The sequence below is a fragment of the Eleutherodactylus coqui genome, chromosome 10 (genome assembly GCF_035609145.1).
Source record: "Eleutherodactylus coqui strain aEleCoq1 chromosome 10, aEleCoq1.hap1, whole genome shotgun sequence".
Classification (NCBI taxonomy): Eukaryota; Metazoa; Chordata; class Amphibia; order Anura; family Eleutherodactylidae; genus Eleutherodactylus; species Eleutherodactylus coqui.
This window is the reverse complement of record NC_089846.1, coordinates 139,739,267-139,760,792: the sequence shown is the minus strand read 5'-3', so window position 1 is coordinate 139,760,792 and position 21,526 is coordinate 139,739,267.

Sequence of the window (21,526 nt, the reverse complement as noted above, 5' to 3'; positions counted from 1 at the left end):
ACCATGGTGCTGGGGGCAGCCCAAAGGCCACTCTTCCACATGAGAAGAGGCAAGTATTAGAATGGCACATAATAGGTGGGAGTCTGTTACAGATTTTGCATTGGGGCCCTGGAGTTTTAAATGATCTCTGTGTAAAATGCTGCCTAGTGCTTATTATACCACAGTGCGACTTTTCTTGCATGATTTCCCATTTATGAAACCGCACATTTTCTGTACCCGCCCCTCCCCGCTGTGTGAAATGCATAGAGGACATAGAGTAGATGGAGATTTCTTTATTCTACATCATTACCATAGAGGTATAAGAAACACAAGACACAAAACTTTAGTATGCATTAACCAGATCATAAAGAGGTGTACTAAAAAGATATAATGGCATTAAAATAATCCATAATATTAATGCTCTGGGGATAAATGATGCAAATACGGCTTTTAAATAAAGTTGTTAAAAGCAACTGCTGGCTTAAGTAGCTGAGTAGGCGTGCAAAAGTGCGTGGAATAGGAAACGGATGCAGTATATACATTAGATATAAGCTACCAACATAGGAGTGAAGGTAATCTATGGTAAGATTGCTATAATTATTGGTGTGTGATCAGTGATATGTAAAACGGGCAAATGAACCGGCAACTGTAAAATACAGCTTCCATTAGGTGTCATTACAGAAGACTGTGACCTATATAAAGCATGCGCTGGCAGCCTCCACCCAGCCACTTATAGAATGCAGCGGGAGACGGATCAGCTATAACATTAAAACATGAAGTGATGTAAGGATGGTTTCACACCCGAGATCGGAGATCCACCAGCTTTCTTGCTCCGTTCAAGGAGCAAGAACGGGGAATCCCCATGGCTGAGCGGCTCCGTCTCAGCATGGAACCGAAAAGCGCCGGCCGGACCCCATTGACTATAATAGGGTCCGTTCAGTTTGCACTCCGCTGCCGGCTTTTAGCTGGAAGAAAAGGGGCTGCATGCATCACTTTTTCTTCTGGTATTTTGAGCCAACGTTGAACTGACTGGAGGTTCCAAGGCAGATGTGAAACCACCCTAAGTGCCCCTTGGCCTGCCAAAAAAGACCTGGCCTGTCAATGCATGGACTCCACAAGACCTCTGAAGGTGTCCTGTGGTATCTGACCCAAGACGTTAGCAGCAGATGCTTCAAGACCTGTAAGTTGCTTGGTGCGGCCTTCATGCATCGGCCAAGTCACTGCAGTGCATTCGGTGAGATTATACTAGACCAAATAGTCTTTGCATCTTCATGTACATCAATGAGCCTTGGGTGACCATGTCACCAGTTTGCTGGACTACTTTTGGTAGGTATTAATCACTGCATACCGGGAACACCCTACAAGACCTGTTGTTAGGAAATGCTCTGACCCAGTTAACTAGACATCATAATTTGGCCATGTCACTTCATGATGCGGCAATGCTAGATTTCGCCCCTCGAAACGGCAACATTTATGTGCAGACCAACGTCAAAAGCTGTGGCAGTGCGGCTGATTTTTACATGTTTTCTTTTAGGTGGAATTCCCACCAAAAATATTCTGCTGTGATTCCAGGTGTGAACATACCCTTCCACCATGCTGGTATCCCGGATAAGCAGTCCTGCACCTTCCTTCCTATATGTCCACCCATTGATGAACCTGACACAGCCACTGCTAGAGGGACTGACGGCAGATTACAGCAGGTTCATGCAGCAACTTTTTCACAAGGATTACAGTGCGAAATCTGCACCCCAAAATCATGGATTGTGGCGCTCCAATTACAAATCCGCATGTGGAAGATTCTGCATGGTATGAACTATAATCCAGCGCCCATTGTAGTTCAGACGGTGCAGAATTTTCCACATGCAGATTTGTAATCATAAATAACGAAGTAGCATGTCACACCTTGACACGGATACTACAAAGAAACCGTAGAGGGAAGCTTCAAGTGGATTGAGTGGGGCTAATCCGAATGCAGATTCCATGGCATGTTAAACTGCCAGTGTCCGTCAGTAATCCAAGGGTTAACCAGATTTGTGCAGCAGATTCTGTGCTGCGTCTCTCTGACATTATATGAACAGGCCTTATTCTCATTTGCCTGTTGACATAAACATGTCCGATCAGCCGAGCATGAAAGCTTATGGGAAGAATTGGGAGAACAAGGTGTGGGCCAAATGAGTGTTCTCAGGTGTATGGGCCAACTTTATAACCCCTCCCCCCCTCTACTGACTTATAATACACTCATCAGGGTGGTGTTTTGGGGCTAGAATGTACTTCTTTGGGACCTCATCATGGGTATAATTTTGCTCATAGTAGCTACTCCAAAGCCCAGAGACGGAAGAGGTCCACTAGGTTTACTGACTTACCTATGGGGCCCCATGAGTTCTGACCATGTCCATGCAGCTGATCGACTGATTAGCATCCATAAATAGAGTATATTTGTACATTGTAGACGAGTTTATATCCTGCTGATAACTTTGTACATTCTGATGAGTGTTTTTGATCATTTACATTTTACAATTGCTCTTAGAGGTGGACCTGCCTGAAACAAACGGGCTTTCCCCACCATGAAGCTAAGATGTTCCTCCAGACAATCTGAAATGATGCGGATACCTTGTAGATCTCAAAAGATTTTTATTGCAACATAAAATATGTCGGATCTGTAGGCTTAAAGGTGTAAATCCTGAGGTCTCGCTGAGGTGTTCAGCCTCAAATGCTTCCAGCTTCAATGTGATTTATGAGCCTGTGAGTTTTTTCTGCATCGATTGGTTGCTTTTATTAGACTTGGAGCCATAATGTATTATTTGCAGCTTTTCTCCCGTATTTCGCTCTGAAGCAGGATGTGTGTTTTGTAGAACAGAAAATCCAAAAATTGTAATTGAATTTAGTTATTATGTTAATTGGACACATTCCTATTACCAGAATATTGTAACCTGCTCTTTTAAGTACTTGCTGTAAGGATAAGCAGACGATTGATAATGACGGGGGTTGTTCTTCATGGCACCTTCCTAAATTCTGATATCGGGTGAATTGAGTGGCCATTAAGGTCAGATTACCTCACCAGAGTACCCGAGGATCCGGAAGGGCCCATACTCTGATGCAGTAATGGGCGCCATTGGTTCAGCATTTGGAGGTAACTTTGGAGCAGCCACTTACCACAAGGGTCCATTCCTTATGGGATCACACAAATACCCTATTAGATGTTATTGATGATTCTTCCTGTTTGTACAATTATAACAGCATAGATTAGGATGCAATTATATGTACGTGTTCTACGTGGATACAGGGTGCACCCACAGAAACATCTCTTCTGGTGCGCCCAAGAAACTCCAGTCTAAAACTAGTCATTGGCTATTACCCAAGAACACAGCTAGAAAGACAATGGGATCTTCTTCTACTCCACATATGTATAGACTAAAGAGTAAAGCCCCATTTACACCGGACGATTGTTGCTCATAATTAGCTTAAATTATGTCTTTTGAGCGATAATTGATGCATGTAAATGCTACCATCGTTTGCTTTTCGGCCGAACGATGATTTTATGTTGAGTTTAAAATCCATTGTTCAGCCAGGCAGCTGATAGCAGGGACCCCACGCTGTGATTCTCCACAGGAGCGCTGATAACATTGTATTCAGCTGCAGTACTGCAGCAGAACAAAGGGGTTGTATGCAGATAACAGACCACCTGTTGTTATCTGCATACAGTGAAGGGAGGCTCATTTACATGCAAATGAAGCTATAAGCTACTAATGGGCATTAGTGTACATTAGCAGCTTATGCAAAATGATCGCTCAGACTGTCATTCTCCCTATCCTTTGAATGAATTTTGAGCGATCATCTTTGCCTGTAAATAGGGCTTAACTGTGCACAAACAATACTTATTGTCACGTCTGTCTCCTGAGACCTGTGGTGCTGCAGGTGCTCTAGAGTACTCCTGCTCAGGTGTGGGGATTGTGCTGGCTGGGTGTGTGTGTCTCCAGTCAGCCAATCACTCCAGGTCAGTACACATAAAGCTGTCTTTCCAGGTGTGGGTGTGGTCAGCTGTCTTCCCAGGTGTGGATGTTGTCAGCTTTCTCTGTTCTCATTCTCTCTCTGTGTGATGTGAGCAGGTTCTATGTGTGACAGCTGCAAGAAAGGTTTGTGTTTTGGGTTTTGTTTGGTTATGTCGTTGGACTCCTGGTTAGTGTAGGGACTAGCAGTATAGCCAGGAGCCGTGACGTGGCGGCCCACTAGCTTTTATATTTTGGCCAAAATGTCAACTAATACCTGGCATTTATTGCATTAACATCAGCTACTAGTGTTTGCGTATTGGCTGCTGTATTGTATGATTATGGATCCATGTGTCTCCTTATCCTGTCCAGTTGTCCCTGTCGGTGGTGGCATGTGTATACATCTTAGCCTGGGTGCGTGGGTTCCTAGGAGCAGCTAGGGCCGAGATCCGAAGACCACTGAGCCACCCTTTATTAGGGCAAGGTCGATCTGTGTCACCCTAGTAGACGATAGGGGGAGGTGTTAATCTGTGGTAGTTATCCTGGTGTTTCCTATCCTTGGTCACCTTCATGTGGGCCTGATGCTCACTTGCTCACACGAACGCAACACTTATGTTGTATTGATTCTAGGTTACAGCTTTCATTTTACTCCTGAGCTGCACTCACAATTCTGCAAGTCGATGTTGGAAAAAGTCAACAATCTAGTTGCCATTCACATCCTTATTATTTTAGCTGAGCTCCTTTAAAGCTGGTTTTCCTAGATCACCTTACTTTAGTGCAAAGATGAAATATACTGGAATGCAAATCACCAGAACAAGCTTTGTGCTGAAATTGAAACATCTACGATCTCATGAAATGAACCAAGCAGGACTGCCAACCTGATTATAAAGTTTAACTGGACAATTTATGAAAAAAATCATGGTCAGCTGACATTTTTATGGACAAGCAATTATGATGTCCTGCAAGAGCTGAGGTGTCTATTTTGAAGTTCTGCAGCAGCTAAATTGTATATTATGAAGTTCTGCAGCAGCTGAGGTCTATATTATGTGTGGGAGTATACACCAAGCATCCACCCCCCTCATTATCAGGAGGCAGTGTCAGTGGGTGTCTCATCGGTGCCCTCACAGGTGTTATTGGCTCCTCCATTTGGTAGTCAGCTACCTGCATGGTGAGGGGAGGACGCATCTATATGCACTCCTCACTCAGTAAGTAACGGCCGTTTTTCTGTGATTGTTTTTAATTTTTAATTTCCCCTTCTGTGATGCATTTATATTAGTGTAGGGACCCACTACAACGCAAGGATATTATGAGGTTCAGGAGCAAATCCAGTGTGTTTTCTAGTATTCTGCAGCAGCTAAGAAGTTTAGTATGAAGTTCTGCAGCAGCTGAGGTCTATATTATAAGGCTCTGCAGCAGGTAAAATCTTTATCATGTTATTTTGCATTGCTAGATACGAGCCATATAGAATGCACTGCAGCTGCTGAAGAACCTCTTCGTAAATAAATAAGAAGCACTATATGTCAGTCAGTCATAATTGGCACAAAAGAAGCAAATTCATGCAAAATCAGTCAGTGAGAGCTGCAGGAAGAGATAAGCAGCGCCTGTGCGACACCAATCATCTCTGTATAACCATCAGGTTGTGACATGATGTTTACACAAATATCACCATGTACAAAAGAAACATCTGAAAAACCACGTCAGCTCTGCTACATCGCTGGGTCCCAGTCTTCTCGCCAAGTTTCTTCCTGCAGTACTTTATTATTCCTTCTTCTTCCTGTCTGTGACACCATTATTATTATGTGTCATCCCGTATTACGCACTAATCTTCCAGGACCCAAGAGCCCCCCTCATGCACTGAGAACTGGGGAGAGACATTTGTTTTGATGTAATCTTCTTAATTAATGGAAATAATTAGACTTTAGGAGCTCAGATATCAGTAACCTCCATGTGAGGATTACCAGTGCGGAGGAAGCAAACTCTCTAATGAGTCTCTCCCATCAGCTCTGATCACCATATCACGCTATCTACATTAAAGTAGCCTCCCAGAGAGCTGTCCAAACACTTATGTAATGCTACACAGATAAATAGATAGAAGAAAGCCTTGTCTTTAACACACAGCAGTGAATTCCTTTGTGTTCGTCTAACACAAATCTAACACATCCTGCACTGTCATAGAGGCTATTATCACCGCTGGAATTATTAGTAATCTTACAAGACTTCCAACAATGGGCATCTTGAGATAAGTCTTCAATGCTGAGATACAAAACGGAGGAAGGAGGCAATAAATAAATGGATACAGTTGGGGAATTAAAGGCGTAAAAGGTACAAGACGATACAACTGATATGTCCCCGGAGTCAGCTGCTGAGGGCGCTCTCCCACCAGCGCTTACCGCGGCAGTACGGAAGGCATTGCGCCCTGCTGCGTGCCGATGAATCCCCGTACGCTATCTTGGCTGTGTGTCCATGTAATAAACGCTAAGATAGTGCATTCTGCGCTCTTTTTTGCGCTCGCATTTTGCATGCTGTGAGAGGCGCAATTCAAAGTAATGTAAAGATTGGTACTGCGTATTATGAAGGGCAAACCTGCGTGTTTAATACACGGTAGAGTAGGCTTATGTGAAAGAGCCCCAATGGAGGGGTCTTCAGCCGGACCTTTAGGGCTCATTACCTCGTTAGAGCCTTGGCCTGGCATTAGTGGTTGATTAAAGGCAATCTATCAATTTCCAGCCTTGCCCACAAAGGACTATGGAGGATGATGGGGAATGTGTGGAGGATGATGCCCTGCATTGTTAGTGTTTCTGTGTTTAATGTGTGGGCCAAGACGCCAAAAGGTTGGACACTTCTGCTGTAGATAGAAATATATAGAATGTTAGGCTGAAAAAAAGACAAATGTCCAACCAATACAGCCCCCCCCCCCCAATCCAGGGGAAGGCGAAAAATACCCCAATGAGACAGAAGCCAATTTACCCCATCCTCAGGGAAAACATCCTTCCCAACTCCATAATAGCAGTCAGGATAATGCCTGGATCAACACTCTTCAGAGAAGGTGCCTTCCAGACCCAAGTCCAGCAGTTAAAAGGTCCCCATATCAACGACCCAATCTATTTAATATCTATACCCTATAATGTCATAGTGCTCTAAAAAAGTGTCTAGTCCCTCTTAAACTCCTCTATGGATTTTGCCATCACCACGTCCTCAGGCAGAGAGTTCCACAGTCTCACTGCTCTTACAGTAAAGAACCCCCTTCTGTGTTGGTGATGAAACCTGCTTTCTTCTAGACGTAGCGGATGCCCTCTTGTTACCGTAGCAGTCCTGGGTATAAACGATAATGGGAGAGATGCAAGGCTATCACCAACTAGTCATCTCGCCCTCTACCTGCAGTAAGCTGGAGTTTGCCCACTGCCTGTGCCATGCTGCATGCTGCTGCACAGCCTGTCCTGGGCATGACCTGCATCTGCAACCCTCCAGCATCTTGGTCACAGTTTGGAATGATCTCTATACCTACAGCTTCTGATGGATGTAATCTGATTACAGCTTGTGATTCCTGGCATCGTGAGACATGTGGTTTGCAAAATTACTGTCTGCAAGGGGGATATTATAGTGTGGGGGAGGCGGGAGGGGGGGGGGGGGGTTGGAGGGCGGAGGGGATGATTGCATGAGTTTTCTTTAATGTAGTTCTGCTACCTAGAAGGTACCTTGAAGCCTGGACTGGCATTACTACTTATGTTGTGCAATCTCAGACACAAGCTCATGCAGTGTACAGTTAGGCGATTTCACAGTTGCTCCACTTGGACTCACCCCTGCAGATGTGACATGGCAGGGGTGACTAAGTGGCCTCATGTGGATTCACACTTGGATGGCAATAGTCTATAAGCAAATCATTACGGTCACATATAATTGCCAGTGATTGCTTGTGTATGTGTCAAGGACTTGAGGCAGCAAACTACAAGCCAGGAGCTCAATGTGTCTTTTTGATTACTGCTCCGCAGAGCAAAACGGAGGATTGCGTGTGAGTGTGTTTGTATCTGTAGTTGGGAATATTGGATTGTCACTAGGGCGAAGAACACGGTGGACGGAAACAGGCCGTGTACAGCAATGTATCACTGCTGAATGCACTGTCTGCCCAGACTAGATACAATTGTTACAAACGTATAACATATACCAAGAATGGGCCTATTCAACTCTCTGGACGTGAAATGACAGCAAGCAGAGGTGTTGAAAATGACTTATTGCACAGGGCATATTAGAAAGTTGCAGAACTTTCTATTATACACTGATAATAAAGGATTCAAAATAATGAAGAATAGGGATAAATGATTGATTGCAGGGTTTGTGGAACCAGTTCTAGTTTTAGGTTAGAGGGCACCCCACTCCACCCACCATAACAAAAAAAAGCAATATACATTTCACTGATAGGTAGTGGCCTGTATTCATCCTAGGCAGATAGCAGCATACCCACACCAGAATAGCTCAGTGAATACATATGGTACTAAAATCAAGCTGAGTACATACACATAGCTTCAAAGCCAAGCTTAAAACATAAATACAGTACCAGAACTAACCTCAGTACATGAATACAACACCAGGCCCAAGCCCATAACATAAATACAGCACCAGAATCAAGGTCATGACATAAATACAGTATCAGAACCAAGCTCATAACATAAGTACAGCACCAGAACCAAGCCTATAATATACATACTGTACCAGAATCAACTTCAGTACATGAATACAACACCAGGACCAAGCCCATAACATAAATACAGCACCAGAATCAAGGTCATGACATAAATACAGTATCAGAACCAAGTTCATAATATTAATGCAGCACCAGAACTGAGTTAAGTACATAAAAACAGCACCAGAGTCAAGCTCGTAACATAAGTACAGCACCAGAACCAAGCCTATAATATACATACTGTACCAGAATCAACTTCAGTACATGAATACAACACCAGGACCAAGCTCATAACATAAGTACAGCACCAGAACCAAGCCTATAATATACATACAGTACCAGAACCAACTTCAGTACATGCATACAACACCAGGACCAAGTTCATAACATACATACAGCACCAGAGCCAAGCTCATAACATAAATACAGCACCAGAAATAAGCTCAGTACATAGATAGAATACCAGAACCAAGCTTATTACATAAATACAGCAGCACAACTAAGTGATTGTGTTGTGTGGGGTGATAGCGGCCTCTTGGAATGTTAGAGGACAGGAGACAGAGCCAGGAGGAGGATGATTCATGTAGCTCCACAAGACATTGCCACACAAAGGAAGATCATCTGGTCGTGCACACCTGAGGGGGGCGATCACCCCTAGCGTACATCTGCCTGATGTCTCCTCGCTAGTTGATGGCCAGCCCCTTCTGGGACTATATAGGCCACACTTCGCTAAGGCCAGCCATTGGAAATCCTATTTAGTGGAAAACCTCTTTGTGCTAGTCCTCTATTATTCTTCCTGGAAATATATAAAAAATTGACAGCTGGGTTTAACCATTCCTCTAATCAATGGGGTGTGTCCCTGAACAATCTAATACTGTCCAAACAATGTGGACCATTTCGGACTATGTAGGGACATGCCCCATTGACAAGAGAAACAATAACACCCAGATGTCATTTATTCATACATTTCCAAGAGGTACAACAGAGGGACAGCACAATGTAGAGTTCTAAGAAAAGATGCTCTAGAATTGTTATTTCATGGGGTGTTGAAGTATTTACTATAACAGGGGAGCTGACAGATCCTCTCTGATACTGTAGATTTGGCTCAGATCTCTCTTGTAGACATCATGTAGTCCCGGGTCTCTTTTTAGATGCTCTTCCCAGTTTCTCTCCTCTTCTTTTTCTTCTCAGTGACTTTTCCTTTCTCTTCTTCTTCTTTACGTTTGTTTTGTTATAGATTCAGCTCCTTCGACTTCTCTCCTGTCTTCCTCCTCGTGTTTTCTCTCCTTATTGATGTCTCTCGCAGTCTTTTGCAGTTGTCTCTTGGTTTCTTGCCTCCTCCAGGATGTCTCTGTTCTCCTCCTATCATGTCCCATACTCGGTGTTGCTCAGTTCCTGGGGGCCCGTCTCTCAGCTCCGTGAAGGTCGGACGCACCTTGGCTGACACATCATCAGAATCTTTAACACAAAGTTCCTCAACCACTAAATTACCAGACAGGGAATGTTTAGCTTCAGCGTCTTCAGGTAGTTACATCCAACTCCTTCAGTTCATGTTCTCTAGGTAAGATCGTATTGTATATTATCCATGGAGGGGTCATGAATCCTACATATAAACATACATAGAGCTCCATCTAGTCCCGATGATTGTGGATGGCGGCACATATTCTCATTGGACTCAAGTATCCATATTTCTCCACCAACTTACATTTTAATCACCTTTTCCAGACCTGAATGAATCACTGACAATTGCTATTCAGACTTATGTCCATAATGTAGTGTACGTATGTCATATTGTAGATGATAGGAAGGGCTGGGTAAAGATACAGTATGGCATAGACATCTGCTATGTGACCAGACACCTCAGAAGGGTTACGGAAGAGCATCCAGACTATTAGTGCTGATCTCAGAGAATGGAGTTGTCATTGTTTGATTGCTGTTCCATTTTCCCTTTCGGGATTGATCGCATGCTGCTGAAGGAGGGAGAGGGATGGATATATATATACACACACACAGAAAATTTAAGCTTTATCAGATTGATAAAAACTGTACTCTCTATGCAGCAATGTCTGTGAGACAAAATGAATCATCCTCCTCCTGGCTCTGTCTCCTCTGCTCTGAGGTTCTGAATTACTTCTGTGAACCCATCGGATGCCCTGCAACCTGATCGCTTAGTTCTGCTCCTGTATTTATGTTATCAGCTTTGTTCTGGGGTTACGTTGTATTATGACCTTGATTCTGGTATTGTATCTACGTTGTGTTGAGGTTGGTTCTGGTGCTTTTTTTTACGTTATAAGCTTGATTCTGGTATTGTATCTATTATGAACAAGTTGGGGTCACTTGGGATCGCCGACCTCTCGGTTAGGAAAATGGCTACCACACGTATAAAGAGGCTCCAGGAGACTTGACTTCCTTTAAATCTGGCGCCTGCCAGTTTCATTCATAACACAGCAAATGTGCACAGCATATCACACAGTCCATTATTTGAACTCCACCTGGGTATGAGTCTAGCTAGGGCTGTCGTCCCTGTCTGGCTCGGGGCCTTCACTGGTCCACCCTGGACCTCCAGCTTGCAGCACTTCCGCTCTGCTGTGCTGTTACTCTTTCCTGAGTGTGTTAGGAACTGAGCTTTTTCTTAGTTCCTGCCACACTTCTTAGGTGTTTTCTCTCACCTCACAGGTGTCAGAATGCTCGTCTATCGCTCTCTACAGGTCATTCTGTGTAACGCTCCCCTATACCATGTACTGTTGAGGTTAGTTCTCGTGTTGTATTTATATTATGAACTTGGTTCTGGTATAGTATGTATTAACGTACCTGTTCTGGTGTGGGTATTTCTGCACTACTTTCTGCACAGGGAGAATACAGGTAGACAGCCTATCAGTGCAGTACATATTGTCTTTCTCTTATGATGGGGGAGGGCCAAAAAGCATTATGTATAGGGTGCCTTCTAACCTAACGCTGCCTCTGCCAGTGCCAGCCATGACGGCCTTTACATCGGGACTGGACATGGGTCCATTTGGTGAAGAGACAAATGGCTACACACCAATTGGTCATGATGAGGGATTAGACACTGCATGAAAGGGTCATCAAATACTGAAGACAAAATGTGATGGAAATCTCACCACCGGATGAGCAAGAGTTGGGATATATGCAACTGGATCATATGTGATCATGCACTGCCCCACTAGATCACACTGGAGATGGCACTACCCTAGAAGAAGTAAGAAATTGGGTAATGGCTATATCATTTTTTCTTAAGGCCCGGTTACCATTATGGTAGACACCAGATACAAGATGTTGTCCAGAACATACACAAGCAGAACCAACTGTACCACCCGGGTATGGCTAAGGACTGGATATGTTCAATATCTCATTGGGACCACTATAAAGTAAGGTGTTATTAGCGGTATATGGCGCTCCTGTCACCCTAGGTGCCATCATTCTGCGGCCCTGCTGACATCTACTCTCCTCACCCTCCATTATCAGATGTTATGCCCGCAGCACTGATACAGTAATATATTCTGCGTCTACTCATTACGATCAAATACTCACATCCATTGCAATTTGTTCCTAATTTACACACATATAATCAAACTAAATTAAATTCTACATTTACATTTTAAAAACCCTTTTATTACGAATGACACGTTTCGTTCTTGAAGTTGGAAAAAGTGTCTTCCCTTGGTGAACGTTGTCCCGCTGACCCGCACTCGAGGGATCGCCGGCTCTCTTTGACAAATCCCGGTTTTCATCTCCCTTTATTCCTGCGCTGACCTCTGCCCTCCGCACTCACAAACAGCAATGACCCTTCTGGCAGAAGGGAGGAGATGTTTAATTAGGAGTTCTGCTAATAGTCTGGAAGATTAATTTATACGCTGCACGGAAAGCTTCTGGGACTTTTAATGGGTGCCTAATAAGGCATCAATTAGATATTTGCATAAATTTAATAAGGAGGCTGGTTGGCAGAATTCATATTGCCAGAATTAAAATGTGAACAGCATCTCTCATGGTCCCTGGAGATACGAGAGGGGGAGAAAGACAGAGAGAAGAGGGGCAATTCAAAGTAAAATCAATATATACCGAACGGGAAGAAGTCGCTAAACAAAGTGCGCCATTAATTGTAGCCCTTATAATTGAGTTTTCTCGGCGGTGATTCAGGGACGCCTCTTGTACAGTTGGGATAATGTGTACTTCCAGGTGTTTGTACAAGATGTACTATATAGCAGTGACCCAGCGTGCCTCCACACCGTATATTTTGCTTGCTAATTGCATGATTGCTTTTTCCGCTAGTTATGACCTCCATTGAAATAAATGGAGACTTTAACCCCTTAAGGACTCGGCCATTTTTCGTCTTTTCATTTTTGTTTTTTCCTCCCTGCTTTCAAACATCATGACTTCTTTATTTTTCTGTCCACGTAAGCATGTGAGTGAGGGCTTGTTGTTTTTTTGGACGAGTTGTGTTTTTTAATGGTACCGTTTAATATACCATTTAATAAACTGAAAAACTTTTTAAAAAGTGGGTGGAGTGGAAAAAGATTCAATTTTAGCATATTTTGGGAGGGGGTTCTTCTTACAGTGCACACCGTGAGGCACACATGCCATATTTTGTTGGACAGTTACGGTGACACCACATTTATATAGTTTTTTGTTTACTACTTTGCTCTCTGTCAGCATCTTCTGAGTAACAGAACTTTTTATTTTTTCTATTGACTGGGTTGTGTAAACTCTTGTCCTTTGCTGGGCAACCTACTGTTATTGTCACCATTTTGGGGTACGTATGACTTTTCAATTGCTTTTCATAACTTTTTTTTTGGAAACAGCGTGACCAAAAAAAAGCGCAATTTTGGCGTTGTGTTTTTTTTTTTATGGTGTTCACTGTGCCGTATAAATTATATATTATTTAAGTGGATCACATTTTTATAGATGTGTTGACATACTGATTTCTTTTTTACTTTTAATTGTTTTATTTTTTGTAATAATTAAATACTTTATTCAACTTATTTTAACTTTTTTTAAGTTCTTATAGGGAACCCGAACTGGGCATAATCTAATCTATATATATAAAATAGGATGTATGAACGCCTGGAGCAATTTCAACCAAACTTGGAACATATATAACCCATCCCATGGGGACAAATTTGGTGGGGATAACACAGACCCACTTCCCCTGGGGGGGGGGGGGATGTGTGTGTGTAGGATGTATGTATGTATGTTTGTATGTGCCTCCATAACTCATGAACGCCTGGAACATTTTCAGCCAAACTTGGAACATATATAACTCATCCCATGAGGACAAATTTGGAGAGGGGGGAATAAGACAGCCCCACTACCCCTGGAATGCCATAATTGCACTTGAACAGATGGTTTTTAATTGCACAGTCTTATCTCACACAGATGACCTCCTCCTCCTCCTTAAATACTAATCTATTACACAGACCTCCTGCTAGATAATAATACCTTACACAGACAACCTCCTCCTCTGCTCCAACTACCACCCAGCTTCCCACCATCACTGAGCCACTATGTACCACACAGAAATGAGCCCAGCACCCACTCTTATGAAAGCTGGCCAAAAGGAAATCTGTGTTGTCCATAGCAACCAATCACAGCGCAGCTTTCATTTTACCTCAGCAGTATAACAAGTGAAGGCTGCGCTGTGATTGGTTGCTATTGGCAACAAAAATTACAGGGGAAGTTGGTGAGTTTTTGATCTCTAAGGCCTCGTTCGCATTAAAGGCGCGTGAAAAGAGTGTTTCTGTACGAACCAATGGACTCCTATAGAACCGTTCACATAAATGAAATTTAGATGCACTAAATCCTCGCACCAATCAAAGACAGGACATGTGACTGCGGGGTCGCATCTAAGGTCTGTGGTGCGAGAAGAGATAGGACCTGAGCCGTCTCTGGTGCGGGAGCCGGATTACACGCACCTCGGATTGTATGAACGGGCAATTTCACCTCAAGACTTGAGAGCTGGTAATCACCCGTTCACGCGTTCTTTAGTGCAGTATAGCCGCGATCTTTTCACGTGCCTATACTGCGCTAAAACAGCGCTTGTGTGAACGCGGCCCTAGGGTGGCTGCACACACAGCAAGTTTTTGAAAACATAGTTGCACTTTTTGATGCAGTTTTTTGAGCCAAAGTGAATTAAAAAAGCAGGACTGTAGAGGAAGGACTTGGACTTCTCCTTCCTGCTGGATCCACCTCTGGCTTTGGCTCAAAAATCTACAGTACATCAAAAACTGCAAGTGCATTTTCCAAAAATTGGCGTGTGTGAAGCCACACTAACAGGTAAGTCTCTTCTGTGTCATGTCTCTTGTTATGTCTCTGGCCAGAGAGGTGGATTCTCAAAGCTGCAATTAATTTGGCCCTGGCTGGACAGGGGTGTGAAATATCCCATCTTCATTTTCTTCACCCTTAACCCTTGTAAGGAGGTATAGATTTCCTGTACTGATTCTCAGGTCACAGTCCGTGAAATAATCATTGATTGGCGCCAGATTTGTAGAATGCACCGTAGAGTTGTGGGAATGTAGCCAGAAATCATCACCAGGAAGGCGGTCATGACAGGACAAGCTGGAGGATGAGATGCACACACAGCCAGAGGACGGTCCAGGGGCCAGAGCCAGGGCAAATACAGCCAGAGGACGGTCCAGGGGCCAGAGCCAGGGCAAATACAGCCAGAGGACGGTCCAGGGGCCAGAGCCAGGGCAAATACAGCCAGAGGACGGTCCAGGGGCCAGAGCCAGGGCAAATACAGCCAGAGGACGGTCCAGGGGCCAAAGCCAGGGCAAATACAGCCAGAGGACGGTCCAGGGGCCAGAGCCGGGGCAAATACAGCCAGAGGACGGTCCAGGGGCCAGAGCCAGGGCAAATACAGCCAGAGGACGGTCCAGGGGCCAGAGCCAGGGCAAATACAGCCAGAGGACGGTCCAGGGGCCAGAGCCAGGGCAAATACAGCCAGAGGACGGTCCAGGGGCCAGAGCCAGGGCAAATACAGCCAGAGGACGGTCTAGGGGCCAGAGCCAGGGCAAATACAGCCAGAGGACGGTCTAGGGGCCAGAGCCAGGGCAAATACAGCCAGAGGACGGTCTAGGGGCCAGAGCCAGGGCAAATACAGCCAGAGGATGGTCCAGGGGCCAGAGCCAGGGCAAATACAGCCAGAGGATGGTCCAGGGGCCACGGCAACGCAACAAGTGCCGGGCAGCAACGCCAAGGAGTGAGGCAGAAGTGTAATCCAGAAGAGCAGCCAAACTCTGTGCCAAGATGAGAGTCACATAACAGAAATGGCCAAGAGCCAAAAACAGGATTTAGGCCGCCTGTCCACGGGCGTTGCATTTCAACACAAGCAGATTTCCGACGCGGGAGAACACTTAACCCTTTCCAATCCAATTTGTATCCTGGTTTTCCTAGGGAGGCTTACTCTTTTTCTGCCGTTATACAACAGCGCTATCTGCTGGCTAAAGCCAATACTGCATGAGGTGACACGTTAGATAGGCTTCGACAGGAGAGAGGCTGGCAATATACAGTAAGAGAACCCCGACGGACGTCTTCCAACATTGGAGTTGAACAGCCTTAAATCATAATGTCTTCAGAGGTCAGACAGTGGATTGGAAAGGGTTAAAGTCACCGCGATTTTCTGTGATGAACCTTTAATTCTGATAGGTTCATCGTGGCCAATGGCAGCGGATCTCTGCTCGTGTACATCAGGAGGCCGTACTGTAAGCCAGATTCACATGGGCGTATTTGTGCATGAAATTTTAGCGCAGAAAATAGAGCCCATCGGCTTCATCGGGTTCGTTCACAAACGTGTAATTTTGTGCGCAATTGCATCTTGCCAAAAAAAAAGCAGCTTACTCTACTTTCCTGCGCATTTCCACTAGAACATAAAACATCTGACGCTCATTAAAGAATTGGGCCATTTCAATGCCTGGAGCATCAATAAGTATTTTTTGCGCCTGCAATTGTCCACGACTTGTGCGCCAAGAAGGACAGAAAAAAATGCAAAACGAGCGCAAATAAGCTTCACGTGAAGCCGGTCTTAATCTGTAGATAACACAAAGAGTACGCTGACCCACTTCAGGCACCAGTTCCCAAGTGCAACATTAAACTGTGCGCCCCACATAATTACACCGCTGAGACTGCGAATAGATCCTGAATGTCGCAGGAAGACGTTTTGTGATGCGTTCACACCGGTCGGAAATGCTGCTTATTTTCTACAGCAGGGATAGTTTACATGACTGGGGTATACCAGTCGTTACCTGCTGCAGCCCCCATGACCTCCATGACACCCGCTACTTCCCCAATGATGACAAACACTTCCTAATTTGGGATAATTTGGCCACAGCAGCCATTTTATTACAAACAATTTAACATATTTTAATCCTTTAACCAAAACTCCTAACTTAATTTAACCCTTCACTAAAGAGGGGAGGGCCTTGGAGCCTCAAAATCTGACGTTTCACCATTTAATGGGAAATATCCCAATTGCCTCCAGCCGCACTCCAACTGACTCGGAGGCACCACTAGGCTTTACAAGGCTATAAACTCCCCCATCCCTGCAAGGACTCCCCCTTGTCGGAGCCAAGAAGCGCCAGACACCAACACACACCATCCAATGAGGCTGGGGTGGGCGGGGCTATCCACATCCTGCCTCCCCCCCTCAACCAATTTTATAACCGACTCCAAGGACCCCCACCCGCCTACTGCTGCCATGACAATTAAAGGAGATGTCCCGCGCCGAAACGGGTTTTTTTTTTTCAACCCCCCCCCCGTTCGGCGCGAGACAACCCCGATGCAGGGAGGTAAAGAAAGCTCACCGGAGCGCTTACCTTAATCCCCGCGCTCCGGTGACTTCTCTACTCACCGCTGAAGATGGCCTCTTCCTCCGTGGACCGCAGCTCTTCTGTGCGGTCCACTGCCGATTCCAGCCTCCTGATTGGCTGGAATCGGCACGTGACGGGGCGGAGCTACACGGAGCTACACGGAGCCCCATAGAAGACTGCAGAAGACCCGGACTGCGCAAGCGCGGCTAATTTGGCCATCGGAGGCCAAAAATTAGTCGGCTCCATGGAGACGAGGACGCCAGCAACGGAGCAGGTAAGTATAAAACTTTTTATAACTTCTGTATGGCTCATAATTAATGCACAATGTACATTACAAAGTGCATTATTATGGCCATACAGAAGTGTATAGACCCACTTGCTGCCTCGGGACATCTCCTTTAAACATTCCCAACCTTAATCCCCCCCACAAAAATCCACTAACAAATAAACTTATCTTTTAACCCCCCCCCCCCCCCATTTAATAACAATTTTAATGGGTGGGAGAATAGGACTTCCTTATCTTCCTCACTCCAAGGACAATAGCACTCTTTTGTAGCTCCTCCAATTTCCCTCCTACCTCTTCCCTTCCTCACAACTGTTAACCCTTTCCTACCACTCCCCGCTAACCCTGTCTTGTTGGCCTTCACTGACTGCACACAGGCGGGTCAGATTCTGCAGTGGAGTCCCGGCCTGGTGGCAGCGGTGCCCACGCGTACCTGCTTTCTAAATCCTGCATCTGTACTGTGGATGGGCCGCACGGCTCGCTGTTGGTGATGCTCCTTACAGATTTTTTTTTAAACTCTTGCTTTTCCCGTGGAATCCGCAGCCTATCTGCAATGTCAATTGTGGATGGGTTGCAGGTCGGACGGCTTCCATTGACTTCAATGGAAGCCGTATGTGCGGGAACCGCAGGAAAATGGAGCATGCTATGATTTTTCATCCGCGAGTGTAAACCACAATTGTGCATGAAGAATCATTTTTTCATAGCATACTATGGACGCCCACTCCGGATTCCGCAGCAAACATCCGCCCGCGTGCATGAGGCCTTATTGTTGTTCAGTGTAAACGCATGCACAGACTGAGCGACAAATAATACATTGGTCATCGTTTAATTTATGCATGCCTGAAAACCGAACAATGAATCGGCCCGTGTGAACAGGCAGTCCTTCATCTATGAACCACTGCCTGTTTACTGTCAATGAAGGCGGGGCTGGCCGAAATGATCCGTGGCCTGCTTGATCTCCAATCACTGAGTGATGATCGTTCCTGTGTAAAAGCACAGGAATGATCATTGCTGGGACGACCTGTCAGACATCCGCGCCCAACAGGTCATCTTGTGTAAAAGGCTGTGAGACACAGTGATGTCACAGCACAAAGAAAGTACATACAGTGATATCATAGTAATAAACAGAGTCAGACCACATTACAGAAATAACAAACACAGTGATGTCACAGTATAGAGATAATAGACATAGTGATGTCACATTACAGGGATAACAAACAGTGATGTCACATTATGGGGATACGCATACAGTGATGTCACAGTACATGGATCACAGAATACAGATAATAATCAATGTGATGTCACAGCACATGAAAAATAAACACCATTAAAGCTATGTCAAAGGGGTATTGTGCAAAAATGTCACAGAATTAGAGTATTGAATGTTTTGATGTAAAAGAAGAGGTAATAACCATAATGATGTCATAGCTAAAGGCTAAGGACCGCAGTGATGTCACAGTACAAGGATACTAAACACTGATATATCGTATGTGGCACCCTAAGCTTTGGTTTTCCCCAGGCTCTTAGCTTTGGAGCCATTTCTATGTTAGTTTCTTGCCTCTCCAGTGAACTCACTTGTAGTCACCTTTTTAGTCATTTCTGGGGCTGTAGTAGCCTACACTTTCAGAATTAAGTGTTCTTAAGGGCTCATTCACACAAAGGAAACGTTCTGATGAAGGAATTTTAGCCGCGGGAAAAAAAAAAGAATTACACCTAAAAAGATAGGACATCAGTGACTGAAATTCCCTGCTGCACGAAAATATAGGTCCTGACTTATCTTTGGTGTGCAAAGCGCAGTAGCCTCCATAGACTCCTATGGGAGACTCTGCGAGCAAAGGTATATGAAGGGATTCCCAAGCAGTGTGGATGTAGGGTTTCCCCTGCAGGGGAGATAAAGGGATTCCCCAGCAGCAAGGGAATCCTGCCATCTCCACTGCAGGGGAAACTATCTATCCGTGCTGCTGGGGAATCCCTTCATCTCCCCTGCAGGGTAACTCTTTCATGCACGCTGAGATGAAGGGAGTCCCCATCGATGAAGGGAAACCCCGGGGGACACCTTCATCTCTCTCTCCAGCAGCGCATATTTTCAGTCAGTCCCATTGGGGTGTGGAAAGATTGCGGCTGAAGCTCGGGACTTCAGTGTGGAAAAGTCATCCGTTCAGACAATTTTTGTGCAGCTATATTTGTAATTTTTTTTTTTTGTGCAGCTAACAGCTGCATGAATTCCTGCGTCAATGAACCCTAAGTCTGCCATTAGTTTACACCTCTATAGACCCAAGTTTTTGCTCTTCCTGCGCAATCACACAATGTTGCAGTCCTCTACCGTTGTTGGTTGTGGATTTCTACTGTTTTGTAGACCCTTTTCTGTTTCTATGCGGTCTTGCTCTTCAGCAGTCTCCTGGATCATTGACCCTCTAGCGGTCTACCCTCTTTAGACCCCTTCAGGACTTCATATCTCTCTCGCTGCACATCCAGACACAACCTTCAGAAGCTTCCCAGGTGAAACATTATATAGAAAGTGTAAGTACAAGCATAACATTTACCTAAAACACTAAAAGCAAAAGGATCGGACAGAAGCCGGAACTCTCCAAGCTGCTGTAAAATTAGATAACCAGAAGATGGTAAAATGATTATAACTCAGAAATCATTTCCTAATCCAATCTAAGCAGGTGCGCTTCACCCATAAAAAACGGAATATTTTTCATCGAGTTTTGGTAATTTAGTCAATTTAATGTTCCTACTATTCTCGGTGTTCCATCAAGTTCTATTATATGTTTTCTATGACCCAGTGCTCTGCATTCACAGTGAGTACTAAATGATAGTTTGTAAAGAGGAAACATTATACATTGTAATCAGCCTGATATATTACCCTGTTAGTACCAAAATGTTGGGAGGCGATTTACTACGGCCAAATCCAGAGCAATACACTTGGGGCAAATTGTAATGTAGACCATTATGAAGTACACTCTGAGGTCATCCTGAAAGTTCAGACAGAAGAACTGATAAGATGCGTATACCTACACATTATAGACATAACAGTCTATCCTATCTACTTCCTTCTTTTCTTTCTGTCTTATATATCTATCTATACTTTTTTCTATCTATCTATCTATCTCATATCTATCTATCTATCTATCTATCTCCTATCTATCTATCTATCTCCTATCTATGTATCTCATATCTATCTATCTATCTATCTATCTATCTATCTATCTATCTATCTATCTATCTATCTATCTATCTCATATCTATCTATCTAATATCTATCTATCTATCTCCTATCTATCTATATCTATCTCATATCTATATATCTATCTAATATCCATCTATCTCATATCTATCTATATCTATCTATCTCCTATCTATCTATCTATCTATCTATCTATCTATCTATCTATCTATCTATCTATCTATCTATCTCCTATCTATCTATCTCCTATCTATCTATCTATCTATCTATCTATCTATCTATCTCCTATCTATCTATCTATCTATCTATCTCATATCTATCTATCTATCTATCTATCTATCTATCTATCTATCTATCTATCTCATATCTATCTATCTATCTATCTCATATCTATCTATCTATCTATCTATCTATCTATCTATCTCCTATCTATCTCATATCTATCTATCTATCTATCTATCTCCTATCTATCTATATCTATCTCATATCTATCTATCTCCTATCTATCTATCTATCTATCTATCTCATATCTATCTATCTATCTATCTATCTATCTATCTCATATCTATCTATCTATCTATCTATCTATCT